This window comes from Rhinopithecus roxellana, chromosome 5 (genome assembly GCF_007565055.1).
Source record: "Rhinopithecus roxellana isolate Shanxi Qingling chromosome 5, ASM756505v1, whole genome shotgun sequence".
In the NCBI taxonomy this organism is placed as follows: domain Eukaryota; kingdom Metazoa; phylum Chordata; class Mammalia; order Primates; family Cercopithecidae; genus Rhinopithecus; species Rhinopithecus roxellana.
Window position 1 is genome coordinate 1,211,562 of NC_044553.1, and position 18,236 is coordinate 1,229,797.

General features: G+C 38.2%; 1 pseudogene across 1 annotated transcript; it reads right to left on the minus strand.

Annotated features, from left to right (window-relative positions):
- Positions 1-4,146: 4,146 nt before the first annotated feature.
- Positions 4,147-15,500, minus strand: LOC104668396 (annotated as a pseudogene). Its single transcript, XR_004057230.1, has 2 exons — positions 15,388-15,500; positions 4,147-4,641 (listed from the first exon to the last, which is right to left on the minus strand). The product of XR_004057230.1 is annotated as an immunoglobulin heavy variable 3-72-like (transcript).
- Positions 15,501-18,236: the final 2,736 nt, after the last annotated feature.

Genomic DNA, 18,236 nt, shown 5'->3' on the forward strand with positions numbered 1-18,236 from the left:
ATTCAAGATCACACGTAAGGACAGAGTTTGCCCACTATCTGCACCGCTCTCCTAACGCTGGAGGAGACCGTGCCGCCGAGACAAGTCCAGAGCAGCAAGGGACGGGCCTGGCGAGGCTTGCAGGATTCCCCACCTGTCATAGCAACTTTGTGTAATTTTCTGTATTCTGGAGTTTATGTGAAGTATATGGAGAGTATCAGGGTTCATGCACGTGTATTTTCATTTCTTCATTTTTGCTGCTTTATTTAATTATAATCGGTAAGTAATTAATTCAAGTTTAGAGCGTTCCATGTGGAAAATGTCGAGCTCGATTTGCAATTATTCAACAAGGCACTTCCAGAAGTTGTTAACAATTGAAGTTACTGCTGAATTTTCCTCGCACCCCTCTGTGGTTTTCTCTCTCCCCGACACTGTGCCCACCACCCTATTCTCAAAGCAAAATCTTCCTCATGTTAGTTTTGAATTGTTGTACAATTTATATAAATGAAACTATATGACACATACATTTAATTATGTAGTTTTTGCACTGACCATAATTAGAGGATGTAGCAATGCTTTTATGTGGATCAGACACGCCTTGATTTTAACACTGAGTTGTATCTAATATGTGAACACATCTCAAGTTATTCAACTGTTCACCTGTTATGGATTTTTGAACTGTTCTCTCAGTTTTTGGCTTTTATATAGAAAGCAGCTTCTCAGTGAGGGAATGTAAAATTCATATGAATATGATATTATTTTTACCTAATCCTGGACAACTGCAGATAACAAGAAAAGAAAAACTTTCAACTTATCAGAATTGAAATCACAGACAACAAACAAACAAACAAACAAACAAACAAACCAAACTCCCTGCATCAGAAGAGCTCGGGGCCTGCAGAGAGAATCAGGACCCACAAACTCCTTCACATGGGGCAGGAGCCACTAAATGACATTTAAGATAAAAAAGACTAACTTGAAAATTGTCAATGAGTTGTTTGAGGATGACTGTGCTAATCTTGCTAGAGTGTGAAGCTCCCAGTGTCTGCATGATTTTTCTACAGAATTGGGGAAAATCCACAGAACCCCTCCTCTTCTGTCCTGAGGTGTTTATTAGGGGAAAAGAACAGCAGCCACTGTCAAATATCTGGATCCCCTTCACTGCCTGCAGGGAAAATCAACCAAAATCTGTGTCCTGTGGGCGTTGGTGGAGGGAAAAAAAAAAGGTGGTGCACACCTGTCGTCCCAGCTACTCTGGAGGCTGAGGCAGGAGAATCACTTGAACCTGGGAGGTGGAGGTTGCAGTGAGCCAAGATGGTACCATTGCACTCCAGCCTGGGCAACAGAGCAAGACTCCATCTAAAAAAAAAAATTCATTTAAATTCAAAGACAAATACTGTGTCAGACATATAGACACTGAGAAAATGTATTTCTAGCATAATCATCATTCAGTAGATGTTTTAGCCAATTTTCCAGGTGAGTAGCCACACAATATAGAGTCTAAGCATAAATCTATCCAAAGAAATATAAATGGTCATAAATGGAAAAAATAAGGTGGAAATGTATTTTAATATTTGTGATTATTCTAATATATGACTATGTAAAGCAGTAATAAAAATGTAAACAATATTATATTTTATAGCATACATAAGCCAGAGAAAATAAGATCAAGGAAGTAGAAGGAGGAGTTAGAAGTACACAGTTTTAATATCTCTGAACTACATACACAAATATCATTATCTGAGTTAGAATCTGATCATAGTAAAATTCTTATTGTAAACCTTGTGATAACCAACAAAACATTAATAAAAATAAATTAAGTCATAAGTAAATTTATAGAAGGTATAAAATTTATAATAATATGACAAATTAAAACATTAATTAACAGGCTGGGTGCAGTGGCTCATGCCTGTAATCCCAGCACTTTGGGAGGCCGAGGAGAGTGGATCACCTGAGTTTGGGAGTTCGAGCCCAGCCTGACCGACATGGAGAAACCACGTCTCTACTAAAAATACAGCTTTGAAAAGAAGGAAATTCTGGCATTTGCAACAACATGGATGGGTCTGAAAGACATGATGCTAAGTGGAATACGCCAGATGCAGACAGGCAAATGCGGCACGATCTCATTTACGTGTGAGATCTGAAATATCCAAGCTCTTGAAAGCAGAGAGTAGACCAATGGGTCCCAGAACCTGAGAGGAGAGGGAAATCGGATGATGCTGGACAAAGGAGACAGAGTTCCAGTTGTGCAGGGTGAATGATGTCTGGAGATCTAACGTACAGCAATGTTCCTGTATTTAAAATTGAATTGTAAATGTGATTTTCACTAAAAGGGAAGATTGCAGGTGTTCTCATTGAGACACACACACACACAGAGTACATTTTAAAAATAATAAAATGGGCTGGGTGCAGTGGCTCATGCCTGTAATCCCAGCACTTTGGGAGGCCGAGGCGGACAGATCTTTTGAGGTCGGGAGTTCGAGACCATCCTGGCCAACATGGCAAAACCCTGTCTCTACTAAAAGTACCAAAAAAGAAAGAAAAAAGATTAGCCAGGTGTGGTAGTGAGCTCCTGTAAACCCAGCTACTTGGGAGGCTGAGGCAGGAGAACAGCTTGAACCCAGGAGTTGGAGGTTGCAGTGAGCCAAGATCCATGCCACTGCACTCCATCCAGGACCACAAGAGCTTAACTCCATCTTAAAGAACAAACAAAAAAATAGTAGCTCTGTGAGAAGATGGATATACAAGTTACCTTGACGATGATGGGCATTTCACAATGTGTATCTGATATGGTTTGGATCTGTGTCCTGGCCCAAATCTCACACTGTGTTATAATCCTCAATTGAGAAGGTGGGACCTGGTGGAGGTAACTGGGTCATGGAGTGGGCCTTTCATTAATGGTTCAGCACCGACTCCTGGTGCTGTTCTCATGACAGTGCGTGGGTTCTCAGAAGACCTGGTTGTCTAACAGTGTGCCTGCTCCCCTTCGTCTTCTGCCATGATTCTAACTTCCCTGAGTCTCCCCACAAGGAGAAGCCACTTCACTTCCTGTAAAGCTTGCAGAACTGTGAGCCAACTAAACATCTTTTTTTTTTTTTTTTTTTAACCAAATTACTCAGTTTCAGGCACTTCTTTACAGCACTGTGAGAATGGACTAATACAATACCAAAACATCAAGTGGTGCACCTTAACCTGTACATTTAAAAAAATACTTTATTTCTACCTCAATAAAACTGAAAAAAAAACTTACTCAAAGAAATACATACTTCATATTTTCTCAATAAAAGGGAGACAACATAGAAAAACGTACACCAAGGTATCTTTAACAGCTTTGCTTATAATATTCATAAACTGGAAACAAAGTCCATCGACAAACAAAATAGATCAATACATTGTCATATATTTACTTAATGGACTGTCTCAGATATAAAATCACTCTCCTTCCTTTCTCTCTCTCTCTCTCTCCACATATGCGTGAAGACTCTGAGGTTTCATATCAGTCAGCCCATTAATTGAGTAAACGACACTATGTTGATCTAAGTTCATACATTAAATAGCATGAATTAACCTAAAAAGTAGCAAAGTAGCCCCTTACCAAAAAAAGGTCTATAATGTTTGATTCCATTTATACAAAGCTCAAAACAGGGAAAAAACTAGATCTATAGTGTCAGAAATCGAAACCTTTCCCTGTGCAGGATTTGACCACAGACACGAAAAAGACACGTGTTGAGGGGATAGACTTGCTCTTCGCGCTGCCTTAGGTGTTCAGTACAAGGGTATTCACATTTGCCAGAAACTCTCTAGTGACCCATTTCATTATGGATTACTCTAATTTATATTTAGTTCATCATCAAGTTTAATTCTTTGGGACATGTTTCAGAATTATTTTATTACAATGTTAAATAAAAATGACTACACAGGTATGCAAAGGTTTGTGTATTTATACGTATGTCTATAGATGTAAATTAATGTCGCATAACTATGTAGTTGCTGATATCAACAGATGTTAATAAAACTCTAGAGGAATAAGTGCAAATTATTAGGAAGAATTATTTCTTGAAGTTACATATTTTTTTAAAAATCCCTACATATAACTGTAAAAATTACTAAAACACAAATATCAATTAAAAAACACTTGATAAATAACCATAATAAAATATCGCAACCTTATATGGCTCCAGAGTTCTGAAAACACAAACCCAACTCCTGCATTTGAGAAAGGAAACCTCCCCCTGCACCTGCTCCTGGGACCTGCACGTCCTCAGTGGGTCCCGAGCGCCCCCTGGTGGCCCCGCGCGCCCCTGCAGGGAGGTTTGCGTCTGGGCTCGCACTGACCTCCCCTCACTGTGTCTCTAGCACAGTAATACACGGCCGTGTCCTCGGTTTTCAGGCTGTTCATTTGCAGGTACAGTGTGTTCTTTGAATCATCCCTTGAGATGGTGAATCTGCCTTTCACAGACGCGGCGTATTCTGTCGTGTAACTGTTAGCTTTGTTTCTAATACGGCCAACCCACTCCAGCCCCTTCCCTGGAGCCTGGCGGACCCAGTGCATGTAGTAGCTACTGAAGGTGAATCCAGAGGCTGCGCAGGAGAGTCTCAGGGACCCCTCAGGCTGGACCAAGCCTCCCCCAGACTCCACCAGCTGCACCTCACACTGGACACCTGCAAACACAGAGACACCAATGGTCAGAAACTGCCACACATATCCACTGTTTCTCACTCTCATGTCCCCTCACATGTTCTAGTTATCTATAGATCACCTTTTAAAACAGCAACAGGGAAAACCCATGTCAGCCCAAACGCCATGGTAAGTTCTCTGTGTTCAGTGCTGATCACCGAATAGAAACATCTGGGAATTCTAGGTCTGGTCTACTCTCTCAGAGCTGCAGGGTCAGGGCTGGGCTGGTTTTCATCAGCTGAGGGAGGGCCCTATTTGCATGTCTCCTACTATATAGCAAGCTCTGGGGTGGGACGCCTGAGGAGAGGGCAGTGTCCAGAGTGGATGAGAGTGTCCTGGAAAACACGGGTGGTAATCCTATCTCTCAGGAAAATATAACTTCAGATTATGTGACTGTGCCTTGATAATCATTTAGTAATCATTATCTTATTTCATTTTTACATATTTGCAGAACATATTTCATTGAAGTATCAACTTTACATTTTAAATAAGATAAATTACATACGGAGCAGAGCAGTTGTGTAGTGTGTCCAGTATCACACATCTGGACAGAGTTAGCCCTATTATCTGTGCCTGTGCCTCTAAACACTGGAGGAGACTGCTCCCCTGAGACAACTCCAGGGCGATGTGGGACATGCTTAGTGAGGTTTTCAGGATGTCCCACCTGTCATAACAACTTTATGTGATTTTTGCTTCCCTAATTTTTGAGGTGGGGCCTGGTGGTTGTAGCATGGGGGTGGATTTATAATTAATGGTTAGCACCATCCACTTGCTGTGATAGTAAATGAGTTTGCATGAGCTTTGGTTGTTTAACAGTGTGGAGCAGCTCCACCCTCACCCTTTCTTTGCTCCTGCTCACACCATATAAAGTGTCTGCTCCCCTTTTGCCTTTCACTGTCATTGTAAATTTCCTGGGGCCTCTCCAGAAGCTGAATAGATTTATCATCAGGCTTCTTGTACAGCCGGCAGAATCATGAGTACATTAAACCTATTTTCTACATGAATTGCTCAGTTTCAGGTATTTCTTTCTAGCAATGTGAGAACACACAAGTCAACTGGACATCTCCCTCATTTCACCAGGGTCCCCTGCAGCCTGCAACACCCCAGCTAAGGAGGGGGATGGTCCAATCTCCATCACTGACACCATCGAGGTGCTGCCTCAGGCCCAGATGGTTTGTGATGGATGTCAGTTTACTAATGTTGAGTTCTGGGAGTATAATGCCCTCCTCCCCCATGCCTCACAGATGAAGAAGCATCCTGTGATCAACTCTCTTTACTTCTGTCTGAGTGCATTTCTAAGTGTCAGCAATTCCACAGTGGTGGAATCCCACTTTGTGGTGTGCTTCCTTATTTCAGGTGGGGAAACGTCTTCGGGGGCTAGTCTCTGCTGGTGCAGTTGGCCCATTTTTACGTTGGTGGTAACCAGCAGATGTGTAGAGAGGACAGGAACTCCTATGGACTTACCCCAATCTTCATCCTCTTCCCCCTAGAGCTCTTCATGGGAACTGGGTCTTAGGGTCTCATGACAATTTAGTCATCAGTAGCCCTAACTAATTCGTGTATGGTCAGAAATCCTTCAAATGTGCTGCTCAACAAGCTGCGGTCCCCAAATCTCCATTCAGCTTCCACAGGCAGGACAGAAAGGTCTCTGATTAGTCTGAGCTGGTCTGGCATGTTTTTCTAGGAGTAGCTCTTCTTATGACTGACACACTGTAGCCTACACAGTGAGCTCTGTCTCAGTGGCTGTTCAGAGTGGAGTCAGGAGGAACCAACCACCTGAAAATGCAACAGCTTGGGCATCTGACTTTCACTTTGTAAGATGCACCCACTGAAGCTGTTCTTCCAGGACTTTTGGTACTTTGGCAGGATCGCCATACTCACGCACTGGGCCCCATCCATCATGGATAGCAGCTGTTGGGCTCCACATAGAAATTAACAGCCTGCCCAGAGTTTCTGCAGGGGTCTCCTCTTTTCAGCCATTGTCTGGGTGCTCATGAGATTTTTTTTGAACCTTTTTCCAGGTTCACTGGGGGTCAGGCCAGACCAGTATTGACTCCAGTAGCACTGGCATCACGTACAACAGGCTAAGGAAATAAACCCAGATCAGTGAACAAGACAGAGTTTATTGAGGGCTTTCACAGTAGGGTGGTTCAGGAACAGCAGGCTGGACAAGAAAACTACAACCATTTGACAAAGGTATGCAGCTTATGTAGCAATTTTTACTTAACACCCTCCACCTAGCAACTTCCCTTTAACCCAAAAGGAAGAGTCTCAATCACCCCTAAATCCTGTATTCCAAGGAATAGGCCAGGGGTTTGGATGTTATTCATAGACAAAAAATGAGTCTCTGGGTACTCCACTCCTTGATTCCTTAGCTTGGAACTTGAAACGTACATTTCTTTTTTCTTTTCCATTATTCTGGCTAGGATTTTTAGTAATATGTTGAATAGGAGTGGTGAAAGTGTGCATTCTTGTTCACGTTCTTCAGGAATATTTTTGCAACTTTTTCTCATTCTGTATGATGTTGTTTTGTTCTACATGGCTTTTTTTCCAGTTAAAGTCATTCATTTCATCACTACCAAGTCTAGCACGTTGAACAAATCAATTGCATAGGTTTTTGCAAGATTTAAGACGATCCCAGTTCTATTGATTTCCTTAAGAGTTTTTGTTGGCTGTTGCATGTGGCTTTTATTATTTTGAGGTAGGTTTCTTTGATGCTAAGTCTGTTAAGGGATTTTTCATGAAGGGATATTGAATTTTATTGAATGACTTTTTTGCATTGATTGAGATGGTGATGGTCTTATGTTTTTTTTATTTCTAATTATGCTATATGTCAAATCATATTTATCGATGTGTTTATTTTAGACAATCTTGGCATCCACAGAATAAAACCCAATTGGTCATGATGGATTATCTTTTTATTGTGCTGTTGGTTTCAGTTGGCTAGTATTTTGGTTACTATTTTGTATCTATGTTCAGTAGGGACATCTCCCCGTAACTTTTTGTTGCTGTAGTTGTATCCTTGCGTGATTTTGGTACCAAGTGATGCGAGTTTTTGTAGGTCAGGCTGGGGAAGCATCTCTTCTCTTTAATCTTTTGGAAAAGTTCCAGTAAGAATGGCACATCTAGTAAAATTAGACTGTGAATTTATCTGGTTCAAAAGAGTTGGGAGATTTTCAATTTCTAATTCAGTCTTATTACTCGTATTGGTCTACTTAGGATTTCTATCCCTTCCTGGTTATATCTGGGGGAGAGGTGGTTGAATACTTCCAGAAATTTATTGATTTCCTCTAGATTTTCTAGTTTATGAGCATAGAGATATTCAGTACAATAATCTTTTGTATTTCTGTGGAGTCAGTTGTAATACCACCTTTATCATTTCTGCTTGTGCTTATTTGAATATTCTTTTTTCTTTGATTGACCGACCTAGTTAGTGCTCTATCAATTGTGTTCATCTTTTAAAATAACCACATTTTGTTTTGTTAATTCCTTATATTTTGCTTTTTTGTTTCCATCTTTTTAAATTCTGCTATGATCTTTATTTATTTTCTTCTTCTAGCTCTGGGGTTAGTTTGTTCTAATTTATCTAGTTCCTTGGAGTAAATCAATAGATTGCTAGTTTGTAATATTTCTATTTTTTAGTAGACATTTAGAACTACAAGCCTCTCTCTTAGTACTGGTTTTGCTATATCCCAGAGGGTTTGGTATGCTGTGTCTTCATTTTTCTTTGTATTTTTAAAAATTAATATCTTAATTTTATTGGTGAGCCAATGATTGGTCAAAATTGTGTTATTTGATTGCCTCATTTTTTATACTTTTAACAGTTTTTTTTTCCAATTGATTGTTTAGATTTTTCCCATTGCTGTGCAATAAAGAACTAACATCTAGAATCTAAGAAGAACACAAACAACACAGAAACAACAAGAAATTATAAATTACACCATTAAAAAGTGGGCAAAAGACATCAACAGATATTTTGTGAAGAAGACATTCAAATGGCCAACAAGCACTATGAAAATAAAAAGCTGAACAACACTAATTATCAAATAAATAAATATTAAAACAACAGTGAGACACAAGTTTACACCAGTCAGAATGCCTATTATTATAAAGTCAAAAAGTTATAGATGTTGATGAGAATTCAGAGAAAAAACAATTGTACAGTGTTGTTGATAATGTAAATTAGTGCAACCTATGTGGAAAAAATTGTAAAGCCTTCTCAAACAACTAAAAATAGATCTATCATTCAATCAGCAATCCCACTCCATGATATGTACCCCAGAAAATAAATCATTGTGTCAAAAACTGCTTGCACCCATATGTTTATCGCAGCACTATTTACAATAACAAAGATATAGAGTTAACTTAATGTCTTGCAATGGATAATTGGATAAAGAGGATGTGGTATATATACACAATGAAAAATAATTTAGTCAGAAAAAAGCATGAAATTATGTCTTTGACAGCAATATGGATGGAACTGGAGGTCATTGTCTTACGTCTAACAACTCATAAATAGAAAACAAAATATGGCTGTTTCTCACTTATCAGTAGGAGTTAAATACTGGGTACACATAGACACAGAGAGTAGAATAATAGACATGGGAGACTCATAATGTTTGAAGAATGAGATCACTAATCACTTAATTGTTCCAAGGTGAGCTTACTTTAAAGTAACTGGTGAGCTTACTTTAAAAACTCGGACTTCATCACTATGCAATATATTTATGTAACATACATGCATTTGTACCCCACATAACTATTAAAAAATTTAAAAAGGCTAAAAACCCACAAAAAATTGGGATATGTCAAAAAGATGAAGGAGGCAACTGGAAAAAGCTCCCAATTTCCAAAGAACTGAAAAAACTGAATATTAAAATAAATAATATAGAAATAGATTTTGACCAAAGTATTAAATAAATATGTATAAAAACATACTGTTATTAATAAATGAATAAATAAAACATATGAGAGAAGAAGGATGTTTATCTAAAACAGTATAATTACACAAAATTTTGTTGATATTTCTGCATTCAAAGTGTTGGAGTTTAACCTGCATCTGTAGATTATGGCATCAGCTTTGGCACATGAGAACAATTCTTGCTCACTTTAAACTTCAGAAATTTTAGATATAATACCAAAAATAAGATATAAAAAGTAGATAATTTCACAGGGTCAACATTTTATTAAATTATGCGTAAAACACTCTGATGTACTAGTGTAGAGACAAGTCTCAGCGCCAGTAATTCTTTGCCAAGGCCAATGCAGAGAAGAGTATTCCTAGGTTGTCTTCCTAGTTTTTTGTAGTTTGAAGTCTTAGTTAAAGCTATAACCCATTTTGAGTTAATTTTCCTTTTCATATGGTGATAGTTAGGAGTCAAGTTCCCGTCTTCTGCAGCATGGCCAGCAGGTTATCCCAGCACCATTATTGACTGGGTTGTCCTTTCCCCACTGCTGTTTATTTTTTTCAGGGTTGTCAAAAACAGATGGTTGTACGTGTGCAGCTTTATTTCTGAGTTTTCTATTCTATTTCATGGGTCTATGTGTTTATTCTTGTACCAGTAGCAAACAGTTTTTGTTAGTGTGGCTTTATAGTAGAGTTTAAAGTCAAATAATGTGATGTCTCTGGCATTGCTCTTTTGCCTTAGGATTACTTTGGCGGTTTTGGCTGTTTTTTTGGTTACATACAAAATTTAGAATACTTTTCTTATATTTCTCTGAAGAATAAAACTGGTATATTGATAGTAATAATATTGAATCTGTAAAATTTGAAGGGCAATATTGTCATTTTTGTAACATTATTTCTTCCAATCCATGAGCATGAAATGCTTTTTCCATTTATTTGTTTCCTCTCTGATTTATTTCCACAGTGTTTTTTAGTTCCTGTAGAGATATTTCACCTCCCTTGTTAGCTGTGTTACTAGGTATTTTTTTTCTTTAGATATTGTAAGTGGGATTGTGTCCTTTATTTTGCTCTCAGCCTGGATGTCATTGCTGTATTAAAAAGCTACTGATTTTTGTATATTTATTCTGTATCCTGAAACATTACTAAAGTTTTTTTTTTTTAATCAATTCTAGGATTCATTTGGCAGAGTCTATAGATTTTTCTATGCACAGAATCCTATCAATAGCAAAAAGAGGTAGTTTGAATTCTTATTTACTTATGTGAATGTCTTTTATTTCTTTCTCTTGTCTAATTTATCTTGCTAGAACATCCAGTACATGTTGAATAGGAGTGGTGAGAGTGAGTATTCTTGTTTTGTTCCAGTTACGAAGGGGAATGGTTTGAGCTTTCGTTGATTCAGTATGATGTTAACTGTGGGTTTGTCACACGTGGCTCTTATCATTTTAAGGTACATTTCTTTGAGGTCTAGTCTGTTGAGGGTTTTTATCATGAAGAATGTTGAATCTTATTGAAAGTTTCTCTGGATCGATTGAGATAATCATATTGTTTTTGCTTTTGATTCTGCTTATGTGGTGAATCAACTTTACTGATTTGTGTATGTTGAACTAGCCTTGCATGAAAGGAGTAAAATCTACTTGATCATAATGTAATAAATTTTTAACGTGCTGCTGTATTCAGTTTCCTAGTATTTTCTTGAAGATTTTTAGGTCTATCATCAGGAATATTGGTTTAAAATTGTCGTCTATTGTATGTCTCTGCCAGATTTTGTGTTCCAAGAATACACAATGAGGAAAAGATAGATTTTTAACAAATGGTGTAAAAACTGGGCATTCATATGCAGAAAAAAATGAGACCATATCTCACATCATATGCAAAAATCACCTAAAATGTGTTCAAGGCTTGAATATAATATGAAATCTAAAATTGTAAACTCATAGAAGAAAATGGAGAAAAAAGAAGCTTCTTGGAATTAATCTGGAAAATGATTTATTTGGATTTGACACCAAAATCACAGAAAAATAAATTATGTGCAACTCCATGTCTGACAACTGGTTCTATCTAAATGTTTAAAGAACTCATACAATAGCAAAAAATACAAATAACCTGATTTTTAAGAGGGCAAAAATTGTGCATAGACATAGTATTCAAGGGAGGACATAAACATGGCCAGCAGGACACAGAAAGGTGCCCACATTGCTTATCATCAGGGGAGTTCAAATGAAAACCACAATGAGATATCACCTCACATTATTTAACATGATTAATATCACAAAGACAAAAGATAACAAAATGCTGACAGCAAACTGGTGAAGAGGGAATTATTCAGTGGTGTGGTAGTAAAGGTTATTTTATAAATTGAAAGTAAAACTATTATATGATCTGGTGATCCCACTTCTGACTATGTATTCAAAGGAAAGAAAATCAGTAAGTAAAAAAAGGTTTAATACAAGATTATTCATAATGGCCTAGAATTTTTTTTAAGGTTAATGAGCATAGGTAAATGGGTGTAAAAAGGAAATGTATACACATACAATGGAATATTACATGACCTCTAAAAATAGGGAAATTATAACATTTCCAACAACATGGATGGGCCTGGAGGACATAATACCGAGTGGAATAAGCCAGACACAGAAAGACAAATGCTGCATTATCTCATTTACATGTGGAATCTAAAATATTCAAATTCTTAGAAGCAGAGAGTAGGAAAGTAGTTTCCAGGGCTGGGAGGAGGGGAAGCAGAGTGATGCTTGTCAAGGGCATAAAGTTTTCAGTTGTGCAGGTTGGATGGGTTCTGGAGGTCTAACGTAAAGCGATGGGACTATAGTTATCAACACTGTATTGCAAACTTGATCTCTGGAAAAGGGACAGATCTCAGGTGTTCTCATCGGACACATACATAATAAATTAAAGGAAGAAAATGGTAACTGTGAGGTAATAGATATGCTAATTCCTTGGTCATAGTGAAAATTTCACAATTTATATCAAAACATCAAGTGGTGCACCTTAAATATATACAATTTTTGTTGTCAGTTATGGTTCCATAAAGCAACAAATTAACCTTACTTTTATGATGAAGGAATGCATATTTCCACATCTTTTCTCAATAAAAGTTAGAAAATATGGATAAAAAAACAAAAATATTTACAGCAGCTTTGCTTCTGATGTCACTAAACTGGAAACAAACTCAAGTGCATCGACAGGAAAACGGATCCGTTCACCGTCATTTGTTGCTAAATGGGCTGACTCAGGTATAAACTTTCTCTCTCTCTCTCTCCATATATGTCAAAGCTTTGAGATTTTATATCAGAGGCAGCCCATTAAGTGAATAAATAACAATATGCTGATGTAATTTTACACATGAAATAGCATAAACAAACATCAAAAATAACAAAATTAACTCCTTACCAGAAAAAGGGGTCTATAATGTTTGAGTCCATTTATGTGAAAATCAAAACATGAACAATGAATCTACAGTGGCAGAAATCAAAATATTGTGTTAAATAGGAGAGCTGACTGGAAGCACAGAGAAGGTCACTTGAGCTGGGGGGATGAGCCTCTTCTTCATCCGACCTTGGCTGTTGTGGACAAGTGTGTTTACATTTGCCAGAAATCCTGTAATGATACATCGTAGATCTATCCATTATTACTTATATTGAAATTACACCTCATAAAAATAAAAAATTAAAAAATAGTGTATAAGAAATAGTTTAAAATTCAGTAAATAATGCAACTAAAAATAAAATCAAACTCAAAATGTAAACAATATAATATGAATTAATGAAAATATTTAACAAACCTGCTAGAATTAAATCCCAGAAATCAGAATGATAAGGGTGACGTTTGATAATAATAAGTTAATAAACATGCATTTCATAGAGAAAACAAAATGATCAAAAATATGTGGAATATGTATTTTGTTATTATCAAAAGTTATTAAATAATTGATACAATATTTTCATCTATTTTATTAGTATTAACTACATATATCATGGGTAAAATCATAACTGACAACAGCCTTTAAGGAAACAAGGATATTTAGCAGCACATGTACTAAGTTAAATATATTCTCAATGTTTTTCCAGCTATTAGTGTTGAAATTTCTAATTGTATCCTGGATCTCTAACAGAATCTGAATGGGCCCTTGGACAAATTAATTTTCAGAAACAACTTAAAAAATCAATGTCTAATATGGGGATATTAGTATCTCATCTCATAAAGAAATTGAAACTGTGTGATACATGTAAAGCCCTCAGAAGAAACCTTAGTACGTGGGAAAGAACTTATTCTTAGTAGGTTGTGATGTTTATTGTTAAAATTATTACCTTGATTTTTAGGGGAAAATTAAAACAAACCGTGACGAATTGAAGTGTGATGTTTCTTGTTTGGTACAATAGCGAGGTGAGGATAATGAAGAGCCCTGCGATCCTGAGGAGATGCCCTAATCCAAGGAGAGGGAGGTTCCAGGTCGTATGGACTCACACAGGGTGCCTGCTTCTGGCCTTCATGAAGCCCGTCTCAGAAGTCTGAAGGAGGCAGGCGTGTGGATGGGTTTCTCAGGACAATCCAATCATACCTGGACAGGGGAAAAAAGATTATGACCTAGGATGGATTAAATAATTGTCTTGAAAATTGATAAATTATGGTTGTGTATATGTATGAGTTACAAAGCATGTTGTGATTTATTAATACAATATAGAATGATTAAATAACACTAATAAGCATATTCATTACCTCGAAACCTTTTCATTTTTTGTGTCAAGACCATTTGAAATTTACCTTAGCTATTTTGAAATGACCAATATACTATGTTTAAGTAAAGAAAGATGTATTAATTAATATAAACAATATAAAAATATTGAAATCAATTATGAATCACTCCAATAATTTACATTTAGTTCATCAATAAGTCTGACCATTTAGGACATATTTTAAAAATCATTTTATTATAATGTTAAATATAAATGACTACACATTTATGCACAGGTTTGTGGTATTTAGACCTATGTCTACAGAAGTAAATGTATGTTCTCATAGCTATGTAGTTGCTGATAGCAACATATGTTAGTAAAATGTGGAAGAATAACTACAAATAAGTAGGAATAATTATTTCTTGAAAGTATATATTTTTTAAAAATAACACTACATAAAGTGTTTTAAATTATAAAAACCTAAATATCGATGATAATAAATACATACTAAATAACAGTATAAACATATAACAACCTATAAGACTCCAGAGTTCTGAAAACACAAACCCGCCTCCTGCAGTTGAGAAAGGAAACCTCCCGCTGCACCTGCTCCTGGGACCTGCACGTCCTCAGTGGGTCCCGAGCGCCCCCTGGTGGCCCCGCGCGCCCCTGCAGGGAGGTTTGCGTCTGGGCTCACACTGACCTCCCCTCACTGTGTCTCTAGTACAGTAATACACGGCCGTGTCCTCGGTTTTCAGGCTGTTCATTTGCAGGTACAGTGTGTTCTTTGAATCGTCTCTGGAGATGGTGAACCTGCCTTTCACCGACGCAGCGTAGTCTGTCGCGTAATTGTTAGATTTGCTTCTAATACGTCCAACCCACTCCAGTCCTTTCCCAGAAGCCTGGCGGACCCAGTGCATAGCAGAACTACTGAAGGTGAATCCAGAGGCTGCACAGGAGAGTCTCAGGGACCCCTCAGGCTGGACCAAGCCTCCCCCAGACTCCACCAGCTGCACCTCACACTGGACACCTGCAAACACAGAGACATCCTAATCAGAAACTGCCACACATATCCACTGTTCCTCTCACTCATGTCCCCTCACACTCAACATCTCTATTTCTCCATGAATTACCTTTTAAAATAGCAACAAGGAAAACCCAGCTCAGGACAAACTCCATGGTGAGTCTCCTGTGTTCAGTGCCGATCACCAAGTGGAGACGGCTGGGAATCGCAAGGCTGGGTCTCCTCTCCCAGAGCTGCAGGGTCAGGGCTGGGCTGCTTTTCATCAGCCAAAAGGGGGGCCTTATTTGCATGTCTCCTACTATATAGCAAGCTCAGGGGTGTGACGCCTCAGGAGAGGGCTGTGCACAGAGTAGATGAGGGTGTCCTGGGGGAGATTGGTAGTGATCCTATCATTCAGGAAAATATAGTTTCATAATATGTGATTGTGCCTTGATAATCATTTAGCAGTCATCATCTAATTTCATCTTTACATATTCGCACACTGTGTTTCCCCTCATATATTTCTGAAGTCCCTTGGCTTGTCTGTTTGAGCGATGTCTCTTTCCTCTGTGAAGGGTATAATGTCATTGTTCACAGGTGCAGTCCTAGATGTACACGCAGTTTCCACGGAAACGCTGTCATTTGGCAATGTTGCCTTTGACAGACTCATTACCTCATTTTTCTGCTTGAGGGTTTGTGTCTTTTAACATCCCATCTAGATTTTACACTGTGCTCATTTCTGGCACGGGGACACTGTTTTGTAACATAAATTGATCAACAATCTGATGGAATTAAATTTGGGCTTCTTTTCAGGGGCAGTTTTAGAGGTTTGTCCTGACCCCAAAATGTTACTGATTTTTTTCAAGAAATTGAGTCTAGCTGTGTTTCCAGGCTGGGCTTAAAATCCTGGGCTCAAGTGATCCTCTCACCTCGAACTGCCAAGTAATGGAACTCAAGGCAGTGCCACAGTGCCCAGCTGGTTATTCTTCAATTATAGATTTTCTTATTCTCTCTGTTAAAATGAGTGGACTATTGTTTCCTATATTGCTTTCATGGAGCTGTCAGCTTTCTATTAATTGCTTATCATGAAAGCTGCTAACATTTTAGATAAAGTTTAGGGTTGAAATTATTCTCATTTGACTGCTAATCAAGTCACGCCCTTTAGAGAGAGCTTCGTTTCACTGTGTTTATGCCCTGCCTCTATCACTGTAAAAATATGCCAGACTCTACCTTGGTGCAGAAGAAAGGGTTCAGCTATCTCAGAGGAACAGTCCTGCTTTAAGTACAGAAAACTACGTGGGAGTGGTGGACTCCTATGATCTCATTGTGCCTCTCCCAGGAAGCTCCCCAGAACCTCTTGCCTGCAAGTGAGCTGGCATGAGAATAATCGGGGTCCACCTGTTTTTGGCCTGTAACATATGGCATGGAAACTATGTCTCATGGGTGAGGCTGGGAGGAGAAAGGCATCTATCAAATCACAGACTGGAATTTAGTCTCCACCATAAAGACCTGATGTCATGATGTCAACTGAGATCTGGGGGAGAGGGAAGCACCACCTTCTGGTCAGTTCAGCACAAGGTCAAGCTTCTGTGATCCTGAGATGTAAAGAAGAGGGTAATGCTCTTCTCTCAAGTATTCTGCGTCCTCACTGCACTTCCTGAGACTATTTGAGCCGCTGTGAGAGAATACCACAGACTGGCTGACCCAGAAGTAACAGAAATGTATTTGTCCCAATTTTTCAAGGCTGGGAAGTTCAAGATCAAGATGTCTTAGAGATTCGTATCTGGTGATGTCCCAATTCTTTATTTATAGATGGCCACCTTCCTACCATGACCACACCTGGTGGAGGAAAGAGGAGCTCCCTGGGGTATTTTATCAGGACATTAATTCCACTCATAAGACGGTGCCTCAACACCTTTCAAAGGAGACCAAAGGCCCCACCTCCTGCCACCATCACATTGGAGTTGAGATTCCAACATATGCCTTATGGGGGTCATAACCATTCAGTCAATAGGAGCACATTATGTCAATCAATGGATTTCATTTACTGTGTGTTCTTAGAATAATTTTGCTTGATATTACAGGTTGAGTTTCTACAATTTTATCAGATGAGGTTACTTCTTTGGAAAGCTTGAAGTTTCTGACATCATCACCCTGGTAATGAGATAACTCTATTTATATTCATGATTGAAGCTTCCTCATTCGGGCCATAAGCATTTGGAATGTTCTTCTTTTAAATTATTTGCCATGATGGAATAAACTTGTCCCTCTCATCAGTGTTATAATTTGTTCAGAAATACATTTTTTATATTTTAATATCACAAATTCACCTTTCTTTCATCTTTATCATGGTGTCTTTCTGTATATTTTTGAATTTGTAAGTGAATATGTTTAAAATTTAGGGTAATTTTAGATTTTAAGGAAAGCCCCCTGTAGTAGGGTGTGATCTCGTGTACAACTTGCCCTGGTTCCCTCACACTGATCCCCCCTCTACCAAGCCTGGGTCTCTCCCCTGCCATCTGTGGGGCTCACTCTCTGAACAGTGTTCTGCTATCCACTGTCTATTCTGTGGTCTCCACACTTCCTGGCCTGTCTGGGATCTCAGCTCCTTTTCCTCAACTTCAAATCTACCTGGTTCCACTTCAGCACTGTGGCCTGGAAATTCTCTAAAGAAAATACCGAAGCGTGCATTAACCACACGGCTCCTTTTGTATATTTTCTCCCTCCCAGCAATCACTGTCCTTGTTACTTGATGTCACACATCTTAAAATCATGTTTAAGAAATTTCACTGTGTTTTACAGTTATTTCTGGTGGAAAGTTACATCTGGTATCTGTTGTTACACTTTGTTTGAACGTTATCTTGCACATAAATATTAGAATCAATTTTATGATGTTCAACTATATATATATATTTCCAAGATAAATCTATATATATATATATTCAAGCCTAAATTCCAGGAGACATCTCTGTAGACATG